Below are 13,975 nucleotides of genomic sequence, written 5' to 3'. Positions count from 1 at the left end.
TAAACATTACAAGTAATACTGGGCTGCCACTAAAAACAGGTGTCCTCTCCCAGTGACATCAAATACAACTTATTCTGTACCTTGACATCAAGGAGCTGTGTATTTCCTCTCCCCTGTCAACCTCCCCTGCCACACGATGTGAGTTGGGAAAAACCGCCACCTAATTTAATCAGATCATGAAGTACAGTCGTGCACCACTTAACAACTGTTCGCTTAACGATGGACCGCATATATGACGGTGGTAAAAGCACAATAAAGATACTCTTAATGAGGCAATTGTGTTTCCTATATCCTGCAGCAGAGTGTCTTTTTACACAACTGAGAGGCTCTTAATGCAAAGAAGAGGCAATCTATCTTCAGTAGCCTGAGCAGCCAGCTAGTGTCTGGCAGGGAGTATCTGATTACACAATAAAGGCAACAGATTGGACTGAATATTCACTTAATGACCTAATCGCAAAACAACAGGGATCAGAGAATGTATCCCCGTAGTTAAGTGGCACACACCTCTAGTTTGTACTAAACATTATGGGGGAGGAGGCTTTGACTCAGGACTGCCACATTCAGTAGCAGAGCTGGGCTTTGGCATATCCAACTATTAACTCAAAATCAGTACTGGCTTTTGATCCTTCTCAACCAAGAATGTTCTCTGAAGAGAGAATTTTTTCCTCCCCATTAGATTATTGAATATCTGGAAACAGCAGCACGTGCCAGATCTCTTCCAATAGCTCAAATATTTATTGCTTACAACTCACTAGTCAAGCCCAGCACACAAAACATAGACAGGTTTTAAACAATACAAGAAGACATCTACCACAGAAATGAAAATGTTCTCCCACTTCTCTCATAGGATGACATTCTCATCTCGAGAGCATCTGGGCTTGCTTCTTGAAAACACAGCAAAAAAAACCTTTCAAACACTATATCCTCCACTTGCTGTCTGAAATCTCCAAGTCTGTGCTGTATCTTATGGGTACTGCTTCTGTATGGAGCTTACTGTGCTCTACCCTATGTACATTAGGAGGTCATCAAGTAAAGGTCCCTGGGTAAAACCTAGTCCTCTGAATGGGAAGGGGCTGTATGTCTCTAATTGCCAGACAAAGAGAAGATGCCTCATAAGGGTTATTACCACCCAATTTTGTACTTGTCTGTGGTGTTGCTATGGGGTGCGGGGGGGGGAGTGTAGGCCGCACCAAATGATGTGCACAGGAGACTCAGTACCAGCCAAAAGAATTTAAATCTTGGTATTTTTGAGCAATACCATCATGTTATATATCATTTGATGCGTAAGATCAGTCAGAATACAGTGAAACAAGCCGCATTGAAAAGCAGGAATTTCTTACCTGAGAATTTCAGTTCTGGGAAAAGAAGGGTGGCATTCCTATTGCTGGGACGCCCCTCCTCCTGGGAGGCAGAATTCGGACCATGATGAATGGATACTCCTCCCATGCTGGGGGGGGCATCCCTTCCTGTCCCAGTCTGGACTCGACAAACAGGAAAGAACCCCGAATGCCCCCCTGATCCTCTGCTGTGGTCTGTCCCATGATGTGTGGCGTATTCACTGCGAGGATTGCTTGGTAGAAAACCTATCCAACTGCAGTTGCACAGCTACAACTAGACAATGATAAAACTGTCCCGCCCCTGGCAGAAAGGGAGGAGAGATGTCCCCTGTGGGGGAGCCTGGCTAGCAGTGTACCCCCGAGCTGGAGAAGCGGTGGGCGGAGAATGCCACCCTTCCTTTCCCAGAACTGGAATTCTCAGGTAATAAATTCCTGCTTTCTCTGGGAAGGAAGGGCTGGCATTCCTACTGCTGGGATACACCAGACCAGGAAGGGTGGGCCAGCAAGGGGCTAGCTCACAACTTCACCACCTGTTGCAACACCTTACGCCCCAAAGCAGCATCTGATGAAGCGGCTGCAGTTATCCAATAGTGCGTGGAGAAGGTGTGGACAAAAGACCACGTCGCCGCCCTACAGATCTCAAGAAGTGATGTGCATCCGTCGAATGCCGCCTTAGTGGCAGCACTACTGAGGGAGTGGGGCTTGATCCCCCTGGTGGAGTTTCCCCCCTGGCTTGGTGGGCCAGTTGGGTTGATGAAGAGTGCTCCAAGCTCTACTCTCTTAGCTGAGGTGATCACTACCAGGAACAGTACCTTGAAAGAGAGTTCCCTGATGGGAGCTGAGGCCAATGGCTCGAAGGGGGCCTGGGTGAGGGCCTCTAGGACCTTGTTCAGGTCCCAGCTGGGGAACCTGTGGACTGCTGGGGGGTTCAGGAGTTCCACCCCCCTCAGGAATCTGCGTACGTGAGGATGGGATGAAAGGGTTCCCCTGAGCCCGCTCCCAGTATGCTGCCTAGAGCCGCCACATGTCTCTTAAGGGTGTTGGTGGATAGTCCCTTGTCCAGGCCCTCCTGAAGGAAGGCCAGGATGTGCTTCACCTTGGCCTTGACTGCCCTTACCCCCCTGGTCTCTGCCCACCTGGTAAAGGTGGATTGGTACACTTTCTTGGTGGAGGACTTACGTGAGGCCAGCATGGTGTTGTTACTCTGTCAGAGTATCCCATCCTGGCTAGCAGGCCCTGCTCAACCTCCACACTGTCAGACTGAAGAGGTGAGGTTGTGGGTGTACAGTTGGGCAGTTCTGTATTGACAGACGCAAGAGCTCTGGGAACCACGGTCGCCTGGGCCACCTTGGGGCGATCAGGATGACTTCTGCCCTGAGTAGCTTGATTCTGTTGAGCAGACACTGGAGCAGCGGAAATGGCGGGAATACATACAGTAGTCCTTGCGGCCAGGGGCCGCAGAGAACATCTATGACCTCTGCTGCCTCCTGAGGACCCCTCGAGAAGAACCTCTGTAGCTGTGCGTTTTCTCTTGTGGCGAAGAGGTCCATAAGCCGGATCCCGAAACGCTCCCTCATCTGGCTGAAGACCTGAGGGTTTAGCCACCACTCTATCTCTAGGATCTGCCGCCTGCTCAGCCAGTCTGCCGTGAAGTTGTCTATCCCGGCCACATGGTCTGCCCGAATGGCTTCGAGGCGGACTTCAGTCCAAGTGATGATGGCTGCTACCTCCCTGTGGAGGACTGTGGATTTCAGGCCTCCTTGTTTGTTCACGTACGCTTTGGCCGTCACGTTGTCCATTCTCGCCAGGACCTGTTTGCCCTGGATCAGATGTGAAAACTTGTCCAGTGCCAGACGGATAGCTCTGAGCTCCAGGAGATTGATGTGCGAGTGGGACTCCTCCTTGGACCATGTTCCTTGCGCCACTGCCCCCATGGTGTGGGTTCCCCAGCCCGGAAAGCTGGCGTCCGTGGTGATCACTGTCCAATCCGTGTTGCCGAAGGGGGAGCCCACCACCAGCCTGGGGCAGCTCTTCCACCATGTCAACTCCTTCCTGACCTCGGGGGGGATGGAGGTTTTGATGTTGGAGTTGTCCTCTATCTCTTGCTGGTAGCAGAGAAGGAATCTCTGGAGCGCCCTGGCATGGAAGCGAGCCCATGGTATAATGTCCTGGGAAGACACCATCATGCCCAGCACCCTGGCCAGGGACAACACGCCCTGCTGCTGTGCCATGAGTAACATCTCCAGAAGTTGCCATATCTTCTTGCACCTCCCCGGAGACAAGGAGATTGTGGCTTTGGCAGTGTCTAGGAGCAGGCCAGGTGCACCAACTGCTGACTTGGTTGCAGGCAGCTCTTCTCTCTGTTGATTACAAACCCCGCTTCCTCGAGGGTGTCCACTGTGATCCGGATGTCCCTCAGGGCACGTGCCTTGGAGGAGGCCCGGAGAAGGATATTGTTCAAAAAGGGGGACAGGAATATCCTCTGCAGGCGCAGGTGTGCCAGGAGCGCTATCAGAACCTTTGTGAACATGCATGGCGCTGAGGTCAAGCCGAAAGCTAGAACCTGGAACTGCAGGTGACATGATCTATAGCAGAAGCACAGGAAACGGCAATGGTCCTGGCGCACGGGAATATGCACTGAAGGTCCACTGAACACAGTGTGCACGCCCCCCTCCAGGGCTGCTACTATGGACCTCCAGGTTTCCATCTTGAACCAGCATTTCCGCAGGAACTGGTTCAGCCATTTGAGATCGAGGATTGACCGCATGTCACTGTTCTTCTTTGGTACTAGAAAGAAGGTGTACTCCCTTGCCCTTCTGCGCCTGTGGGACTGACTTGACTGCTCCAATGTCCAGTAGGTGCTGAATTGCTGCTTGCATGTGCTGGTGCTTCTCCTGGATCTTGTATTTTGGCACCTTCCAGAAGCGGTTCCTGGGTTGGCTCTTGAACTCCAAGGCATAACCCTTTGTCACTATCTCCAGCACCCAGGTGTCTGTGGTGATCTTGTTCCAATATGCCATAAAGTGCTAGAGACAGCCCCCAATCTTCAGGTCCTCCGTCCGGGGCCTGGTGTCACGCTGGACGACTGGACTTGGTGGTCCTGTTGGAAGAGGAAGAAGAGTCTCCTCCTGTGGGGGGGGGGGAGGCAAAACTTAGGGAAGAATTTAGACTTGCCCCATCTGGGTCTTCGGTTGCTGGAGTCCTTGAATGAGCCCCTGGGCCTGAATGAAGGGTGCTGCGAACGAAAGGGCTGGCCTGGTCTGGACAATTTGCTGGCCTCCTTGTGCGCCGTGGGCAGCACCATGCGTTTGTCTCTACTTTCTACCAGTAGGGAGTCTAGGGCCTGTCCGAACAGCTTGGACCCCATGAAGGGGAAAGCAACCAGATGTGCTTGGGAACCCTGGTTTACGTCCCAGTGGCGTAGCCAGATGTTTCTTCTGGCCACTACATTTGCGACCACTGCCCTAGCACTGAACTGTATTGCCTCTAGCGATGTGTCTGCAGAGAAGGCCGCAGTCAGCGACAGCTTCTTGAGGGTATTGCAGGTTGACCTAGACAGGGTCTTGTCTGATGCCAATAGGTCCTCCACCCAAGCCATAAGGGCCCTTGACAGGAAGGAGTTGGCAGCAGATGCTCTGATGGCCAAAGCGGAGGCTTCGAAGTCCCTCTTGAGGGCGCTTTCCACCCGATGATCACAAGGGTCCCTGGGGCCCCCCTCCCGCTCTGAGGGTAGCACGGCGGAGGAAGATAGTGCTGCCACTGGGGGGTCTATGCCCGGGACTCTTAGTTGCTCCATAACATCTGCTGGGAGTGAATAAAGTTTGTCCACTGAGCTTGGAGTGCGCCTGGACCTGGTGGGCACTGCCCATTCCGGCTCCAGGACCTGCCTGAAGGGGTCAGGAAAGGGGACCACGGTCTTGGAAGAAGTTTTCTGGGAGAGAAGGCATCTGGAGCCAGACCCGTGGGACCCTGAGGCTTCGGCTCCCTCTGTTACCCCCTCTGGCCTTTGGTTCAGGATGCTTGCCGCCTTGGCCAGTAGACATGGGTAGACATCCAGTGGGAAAAGCTTGCTCCCCCCTTCCTCTGGGGGATCCTCTTCCTCACCCGTGAGCTCCCCCTCCTCCCTGGAATCCTCAGATGGGGCGACCAATTCCCAGGGGTCTGATGAAGCTGCCCTGGCTTCCCTGGCCCGCTTGTGGTGTGGCGCTTTGGCTGCCTTGCTCTTGGAGCTCTTGGCCTTCTGCTGCTTGTGAGGGGGGGCTCCCTCTCAGGACTACTGGAGTGAGAGCTGGGTGAGGATGGTGGGGTGCTTTTGCACCTCCTCTTGCTCCCCTTGGGCCTGGGGCCCCTGGAATCCCCCAGGATCTGCAGCACAATGGCCTCAATTTGGGCTTGGGACTGGGCAGATAGCCCCCCCCCTGAGCTGGCCCATTGAGGCTTGGGGTTAGTCCCTGCTCAGACGTGGCATCTGAGGCACCAGATGGCTCTGCTGTGGGAGGGGGAGGGCTCCAAGATGGCACCTGCCACGTGGCCAAAGCTCCACTGCCGCCTGCTCCGCCAGCAGCGGGCACGGGTCGCTGCTGCCTGCTGACTCCGCGTGCAGGGGGGGCGCTTGAAGCCACTACTTGCCGCTCCTGCTAGCTTGCAATGCAGAGAGGAGGCAGCGCTGTCCTGAAGCAGCCCCCTTGGCAGCCGGAGTGCTCTGGCTGCTGCTCAAAGCCTGTATTTGCTGGCATGCAGGGGGGAATCCACCACCCCCCGCTCCGAGAAGAAATCAATGAGATTAAGAGAGGTTGTGCGAGAACGCGACCGAGGTCCGTCCTAACTCCTGGAAGGCAGGATTGGAACTGGGACAGGAAGGGACGCCCCCCCACCAACGTGGGAAGAGTATCCATTCATCATGGTCCAAATCCTGCCTCCCAGGAAGAGGGGCATCCCAGCAGTAGGAATGCCAGCCCTTCCTTCCCAGAGAATGTTTCTATTCTGAAAAAAGTTATAGCCCCAAAACAAGGCCGGGACAATGCATCACCAAGCCCACCACCCAGCTCTGCCCACCGGATGGGAGGAGGTCCATCATGGGGTGTCGCACTGACCTCTCGCACTGGGTGAAGCAAACCTAGTGACACTTCTGGTACTTGTTAACCTGTTTCCACACTGGAGATTAATCTATTTTGCTCTCCCAGCCAAGCAGAAGAATGTAAAGGGGGCAACTCACCTAGTCACAGAAATGGGTCATTTGCCAATTCTGTTGTTTAAACAATGGTTTGAATCATTATGTGTCATTTGTGGTCTAGCAATAAATCCAATTGGCCTGAGCAAGCATATGCTATATGAGGAACAAAGTTTTATCTGAAGCAAAGGCCATGTCAGGTGAATTTCACGAGACAAGCTGAAAAAGGAAAAGGAAAAGAAGACATAAAGATCAGCTACAATATTTCAGAGCAGTTTAAAGGTCTTGCAACACAGAGAAACACAGAAGTGTATGGAGAGTCACTATGGGTGACCGAGATGTTCCAAAAGAGCATAGTCAGAATGAACTTTCAAAAAGAACTAAACAACAATAGTGTGGAGTTTTGTTTTAGTGATGAAGGCCCAGTCCTAAAGATTGTACACCTGGCACTCTGTTCTTAATTGCCACCATTCTAGAGAGGCTATTAGAATTTGAATTTTTATTAACCCAAAGCAATTGAGCCATAACCGACACAGGGAATGTATATGCTTTTGTAGCAGAATGCATGTACCAAAGATTATATTCTGTGTATGTGGTGGGTAGTTTTAATGATCCATTACCATACCATATGTATGAGTTTTGTAATGACCTGTTGCCCTGTGGTGAATGCCCTATTTTGTTCCCTATTTTGGGCCTATTTTTGAAGGATAGATTACATGGCTAGAAAGATAATTTTGTGTTGATACATTAGCATTGTTGTCTTGGCTTATAAAGAAATTCATTTACAACCCAAATGTAGCTTGGGCTTATGGTGGCAGACCTGCCACTGTTAAGTCCCAGTGCAGTGTCACAAAAGGCATGTCACTGTCATATGATGCAGCTAGTTGGCAACCTTCAGTCTCGAAAGACTATGGTATCGCGCTCTGAAAGGTGGTTCTGGAACAGCGTCTAGTGTGGCTGAAAAGGCCGATTCGGGAGTGACAATCCCTTCCACACTGGGAGCAAGTGCAGTCTGTCCCTGGTCTGTCTCCCTGGCTATGGGCCTTCCTTCTTTGCCTCTTAACCTCAGACTGTTGGCCAAGTGTCTCTTCAAACTGGGAAAGGCCATGTTGCACAGCCTGCCTCCAAGCGGGCCGCTCAGAGGCCAGGGTTTCCCACTTGTTGAGGTCCACTCCTAAGGCCTTCAGATCCCTCTTGCAGATGTCCTTGTATCGCAGCTGTGGTCTACCTGTAGGGCGCTTTCCTTGCACGAGTTCTCCATAGAGGAGATCCTTTGGGATCCGGCCATCATCCATTCTCACAACATGACCGAGCCAACACAGGCGTCTCTGTTACAGTAGTGCATACATGCTAGGGATTCCAGCACGTTCCAGGACTGTGTAGTTTGGAACTTTGTCCTGCCAGGTGATGCCGAGAATACGTCGGAGGCAGCGCATGTGGAAAGCATTCAGTTTCCTCTCCTGTTGTGAGTGAAGAGTCCATGACTCGCTGCAGTACAGAAGTGTACTCAGGACGCAAGCTCTGTAGACCTGGATCTTGGTATGTTCCGTCAGCTTCTTGTTGGACCAGACTCTCTTTGTGAGTCTGGAAAACGTGGTAGCTGCTTTACCGATGCGTTTGTTTAGCTCGGTATCGAGAGAAAGAGTGTCGGAGATCGTTGAGCCAAGGTACACAAAGTCATGGACAACCTCCAGTTCATGCGCAGAGATTGTAATGCAGGGAGGTGAGTCCACATCCTGAACCATGACCTGTGTTTTCTTCAGGCTGATTGTCAGTTCAAAATCTTGGCAGGCCTTGCTAAAACGATCCATGAGCTGCTGAAGATCGTTGGCAGAGTGGGTAGTGGTAGCTGCATCGTCGGCAAAGAGGAAGTCACACAGACATTTCAGCTGGACTTTGGACTTTGCTCTCAGTCTGGAGAGGTTGAAGAGCTTTCCATCTGATCTGGTCCGGAGATAGATGCCTTCTGTTGCAGTTCCAAAGGCCTGCTTCAGCAGGACAGCGAAGAAGATCCCAAACAAGGTTGGTGCAAGAACACAGCCCTGCTTCACGCCGCTTCGGATGTCAAAGTGGTCTGATGTGGAGCCATCAAAGACAACAGTGCCTTTCATGTCCTTGTGGAAGGATCTGATGATGCTGAGGAGCCTGGGTGGACATCCAATCTTGGGGAGAATCTTGAAGAGGCCATCCCTGCTGACCAGGTCGAAAGCCTTCGTGAGATCTATGAAGGCTATAAAGAGTGGCTGTCGTTGTTCCCTGCATTTCTCCTGCAGTTGTCTAAGGGAGAATACCATATCAGTGGTGGACCTGTTGGCTCGGAATCCACACTGTGATTCTGGATAAACGCTCTCTGCAAGTACCTGGAGCCTCTTTAGTGCAATTCGGGCAAACAAGTTTCCTACAACGCTAAGGAGAGAGATGCCACGGTAGTTGTTGCAGTCACCCCTGTCGCCTTTGTTCTTGTACAGCGTGATGATGTTTGCATCCCTCATGTCTTGAGGTACTCCACCTTCTCTCCAGCAGAGACAAAGGATTTCATGCAGCTCAGTGATGATGATCTCTTTGCAGCACTTTAGGACTTCAGCAGGGATGCTGTCTTTTCCAGGTGCCTTGCCAAAGGCAAGGGAGTCCAGGGCCACGTGAAGTTCTGCTAGGGTTGGTTCACTGTCAAGCTCCTCCAGCACAGGCAGGCACTCAATGTTGTTCAGTGCTTCTTCGGTGACTACATTTTCTCTGGAATATAGCTCAGAGTAGTGCTGCACCCAGCGTTCCATCTGCTGTGCCCGATCCTGGATGACCTTGCCTGTTGCAGACTTCAGAGGGGCAATTTTCTTCTGTGTTGGACCTAGGGCCTGCTTGATACCATCATACATCCCCTTGATGTTGCCCGTGTCAGCTGCTATCTGTATCTCGGAACAGAGCTGGAGCCAGTAGTCGTTCGCACATCTTCTGGCAGTCTGCTGGACTTTGCTGCGAGCACCTCGGAGGACCTGCAGGTTGTGCTCACTGGGACAGGCCTTGTATGCTGCTTGAGCTCTCCTCTTTTCCTCAATGACTGGTGTCAACTCCTCAGAGTGAGCTTCAAACCAGTCTGCTGTCTTGTTGGTCTTCTTGCCAAATATGGACAAGGCGGTGTTGTAAACGGCATTCTTGAAATGTTCCCATCTGTTGGATGCGTTTGCATCGACCGGGCCTGGAAGAGATTCCTCAAGCGCTTGTGCAAATTCCTCCACTTTTCTCTGATCCCGGGTCTTGCTCGTATCAATGCGAGGTCTTCCTTCCCTTTTCGTGTGATACAGCCGCTTTGTTTGCAGTTTCACTCTGCTGCACACCAGCAAGTGGTCGGTGTCATAGGCAGCACCCTGATAACTGCGTGTGATCTTGATGCTGGGAAGGCTGGAGCGTCTGGTGAGAATCAGGTCGAGCTGGTGCCAGTGCTTTGATCTTGGGTGTCTCCAAGAGACTCTATGTTGGGGCTTCGTGTTGAAGAACGTGTTGCTGACACACAGACCGTGATGACAGCAAAACTCTAGCAGGCGTTGGCCATTTTCGTTCATCTTCCCAGTGCCGAACTGACCTAAGCAAGTGGGCCACGAACTGTTATCAGCACCAACTCTAGCACTGAAGTCGCCGAGGATGAACAATGGCTCTTTTACGGGGATCTTCTTGATAGTGGTGGCCAGGTCATCATAAAATTTGTCTTTGGCTTCTGCTGGAGACGACAGAGTCGGTGCATAAGCACTGATGAGAGTGACAGGTCCTGCTGATGACTGGAGCTGCAGGGACAAAATTCTTTCACTTCCCACAGTAGGTGGGATGATGGATTTCAGCAGGGTATTTCTGACCGCAAAGCCAACACCATGTTCCCTGGTTTCGTTTGGTGGTTTTCCCTGCCAGAAAAATGAGAAATTTCGCTCCTTGACAGATCCGGAATCTGGCAGCCTTGTCTCTTGAAGGGCGACAATGTCCATCTGCAGTCTGCTCAGCTCCATGTCGATGATAGCAGTTTTGCGTGCATCGTCTATTGCTTGCAGGTCATCAGAGAAGCCAGGTGTCATTGTCCTTACATTCCAGGTGCCCAGCTTTAGGGCAGGAGTTTTCTGTTTTCTATTGCATGGTGCAGACTTGTCGATCCGCTTGTCGGTTTTCACCCTAAACCCCACGCACCCCGTGAGGTTAACGGACCATGGCGAGGCAACACCTTACTGGCTGGGGACTGCCCAGCTTAAGGCGGGCGGTAGCTGCCCAATGAGATGCAATAATCTCTCCCACCATCGGAAGCAGCCCCTGGCGTCATGCTCTACGCCAATCGAGCAAAGACTTATAACCGGTAACTGCTGCTTCCCGTGTCGTGCCGACGCCATATGGCGAAGTTGGAGTGTCCTCTCCAGTGCGCGAAGCCTGGGTAAAGAAGGTATGGAGGATAGGCTGTTACCCATGCAGCAAATCCCCCCTCTCCACGTCGCTGGAATGATCCAATGGAAAGGCAGAAACCAATACGGTTGGTTCCAGCGGCGTCGCAGGAGTTGCCAGAACGTGACTGTGTTCAGCCACGAACTGCCTGAGGGATTCCGGCTCCTGATTTTGCCTCGAGGTTGACTCCTGAAGCCTTTTCCACAACTGGATGTAGCCACAAGGCAGTGGAGGTTTGGAATCAGAGTTTTCCTTCTCTTAGATATCTCCCTATTCAACTTCCTGATAGCCACAAACCCCTCTCGTGCCCCTCCCGCTGCATCCCGTCTGCCTCACCACTGCTCCCTATTCAACTTCCTGAAACACACAAACCCCTCTCGTGCCCCTCCCCCCTGCATCCCGTCTGCCTCACCACTGCTCCCTTTTCAACTTCCTGAAACACACAAACCCCTCTCGTGCCCCTCCCCCTGCATCCCGTTTGCCTCACCACTGCTCCCTTTTCAACTTCCTGAAACACACAAACCCCTCTCGTGCCCCTCCCCCCTGCATCCCGTTTGCCTCACCACTGCTCCCTGTTCAACTTCCTGAAACACACAAACCCCTCTCGTGCCCCTCCCCCCTGCATCCCGTTTGCCTCACCACTGCTCCCTTTTCAACTTCCTGAAACACACAAACCCCTCTCGTGCCCCTCCCCCCTGCATCCCGTCTGCCTCACCACTGCTCCCTTTTCAACTTCCTGAAACACACAAACCCCTCTCGTGCCCCTCCCCCCTGCATCCCGTTTGCCTCACCACTGCTCCCTTTTCAACTTCCTGAAACACACAAACCCCTCTCGTGCCCCTCCCCCCTGCATCCCGTTTGCCTCACCACTGCTCCCTTTTCAACTTCCTGAAACACACAAACCCCTCTCGTGCCCCTCCCCCCTGCATCCCGTCTGCCTCACCACTGCTCCCTGTTCAACTTCCTGATACACACAAACCCCTCTCGTGCCCCTCCCCCCTGCATCCCGTTTGCCTCACCACTGCTCCCTGTTCAACTTCCTGAAACACACAAACCCCTCTCGTGCCCCTCCCCCCTGCATCCCGTCTGCCTCACCACTGCTCCCTTTTCAACTTCCTGATACACACAAACCCCTCTCGTGCCCCTCCCCCCTGCATCCCGTTTGCCTCACCACTGCTCCCTGTTCAACTTCCTGAAACACACAAACCCCTCTCGTGCCCCTCCCCCCTGCATCCCGTTTGCCTCACCACTGCTCCCTGTTCAACTTCCTGAAACACACAAACCCCTCTCGTGCCCCTCCCCCCTGCATCCCGTCTGCCTCACCACTGCTCCCTGTTCAACTTCCTGATACACACAAACCCCTCTCGTGCCCCTCCCCCCTGCATCCCGTTTGCCTCACCACTGCTCCCTGTTCAACTTCCTGAAACACACAAACCCCTCTCGTGCCCCTCCCCCCTGCATCCCGTCTGCCTCACCACTGCTCCCTGTTCAACTTCCTGAAACACACAAACCCCTCTCGTGCCCCTCCCCCCTGCATCCCGTCTGCCTCACCACTGCTCCCTGTTCAACTTCCTGAAACACACAAACCCCTCTCGTGCCCCTCCCCCCTGCATCCCGTCTGCCTCACCACTGCTCCCTGTTCAACTTCCTGATACACACAAACCCCTCTCGTGCCCCTCCCCCCTGCATCCCGTCTGCCTCACCACTGCTCCCTGTTCAACTTCCTGATACACACAAACCCCTCTCGTGCCCCTCCCCCCTGCATCCCGTTTGCCTCACCACTGCTCCCTTTTCAACTTCCTGAAACACACAAACCCCTCTCATGCCCCTCCCCCCTGCATCCCGTCTGCCTCACCACTGCTCCCTTTACAACTTCCTGAAACACACAAACCCCTCTCGTGCCCCTCCCCCCTGCATCCCGTCTGCCTCACCACTGCTCCCTGTTCAACTTCCTGATACACACAAACCCCTCTCGTGCCCCTCCCCCCTGCATCCCGTCTGCCTCACCACTGCTCCCTGTTCAACTTCCTGATACACACAAACCCCTCTCGTGCCCCTCCCCCCTGCATCCCGTTTGCCTCACCACTGCTCCCTATTCAACTTCCTGAAACACACAAACCCCTCTCGTGCCCCTCCCCCCTGCATCCCGTCTGCCTCACCACTGCTCCCTTTACAACTTCCTGAAACACACAAACCCCTCTCGTGCCCCTCCCCCCTGCATCCCGTTTGCCTCACCACTGCTCCCTTTTCAACTTCCTGAAACACACAAACCCCTCTCGTGCCCCTCCCCCCTGCATCCCGTCTGCCTCACCACTGCTCCCTTTTCAACTTCCTGAAACACACAAACCCCTCTCGTGCCCCTCCCCCCTGCATCCCGTTTGCCTCACCACTGCTCCCTGTTCAACTTCCTGATACACACAAACCCCTCTCGTGCCCCTCCCCCCTGCATCCCGTCTGCCTCACCACTGCTCCCTGTTCAACTTCCTGATACACACAAACCCCTCTCGTGCCCCTCCCCCCTGCATCCCGTTTGCCTCACCACTGCTCCCTGTTCAACTTCCTGAAACACACAAACCCCTCTCGTGCCCCTCCCCCCTGCATCCCGTCTGCCTCACCACTGCTCCCTGTTCAACTTCCTGATACACACAAACCCCTCTCGTGCCCCTCCCCCCTGCATCCCGTTTGCCTCACCACTGCTCCCTTTTCAACTTCCTGAAACACACAAACCCCTCTCGTGCCCCTCCCCCCTGCATCCCGTCTGCCTCACCACTGCTCCCTTTTCAACTTCCTGAAACACACAAACCCCTCTCGTGCCCCTCCCCCCTGCATCCCGTCTGCCTCACCACTGCTCCCTGTTCAACTTCCTGAAACACACAAACCCCTCTCGTGCCCCTCCCCCCTGCATCCCGTCTGCCTCACCACTGCTCCCTGTTCAACTTCCTGATACACACAAACCCCTCTCGTGCCCCTCCCCCCTGCATCCCGTCTGCCTCACCACTGCTCCCTGTTCAACTTCCTGAAACACACAAACCCCTCTCGTGCCCCTCCCCCCTGC

Source organism: Tiliqua scincoides, chromosome 3 (genome assembly GCF_035046505.1).
Source record: "Tiliqua scincoides isolate rTilSci1 chromosome 3, rTilSci1.hap2, whole genome shotgun sequence".
Classification (NCBI taxonomy): Eukaryota; Metazoa; Chordata; class Lepidosauria; order Squamata; family Scincidae; genus Tiliqua; species Tiliqua scincoides.
Note: the sequence above shows the minus strand (reverse complement) of the source record.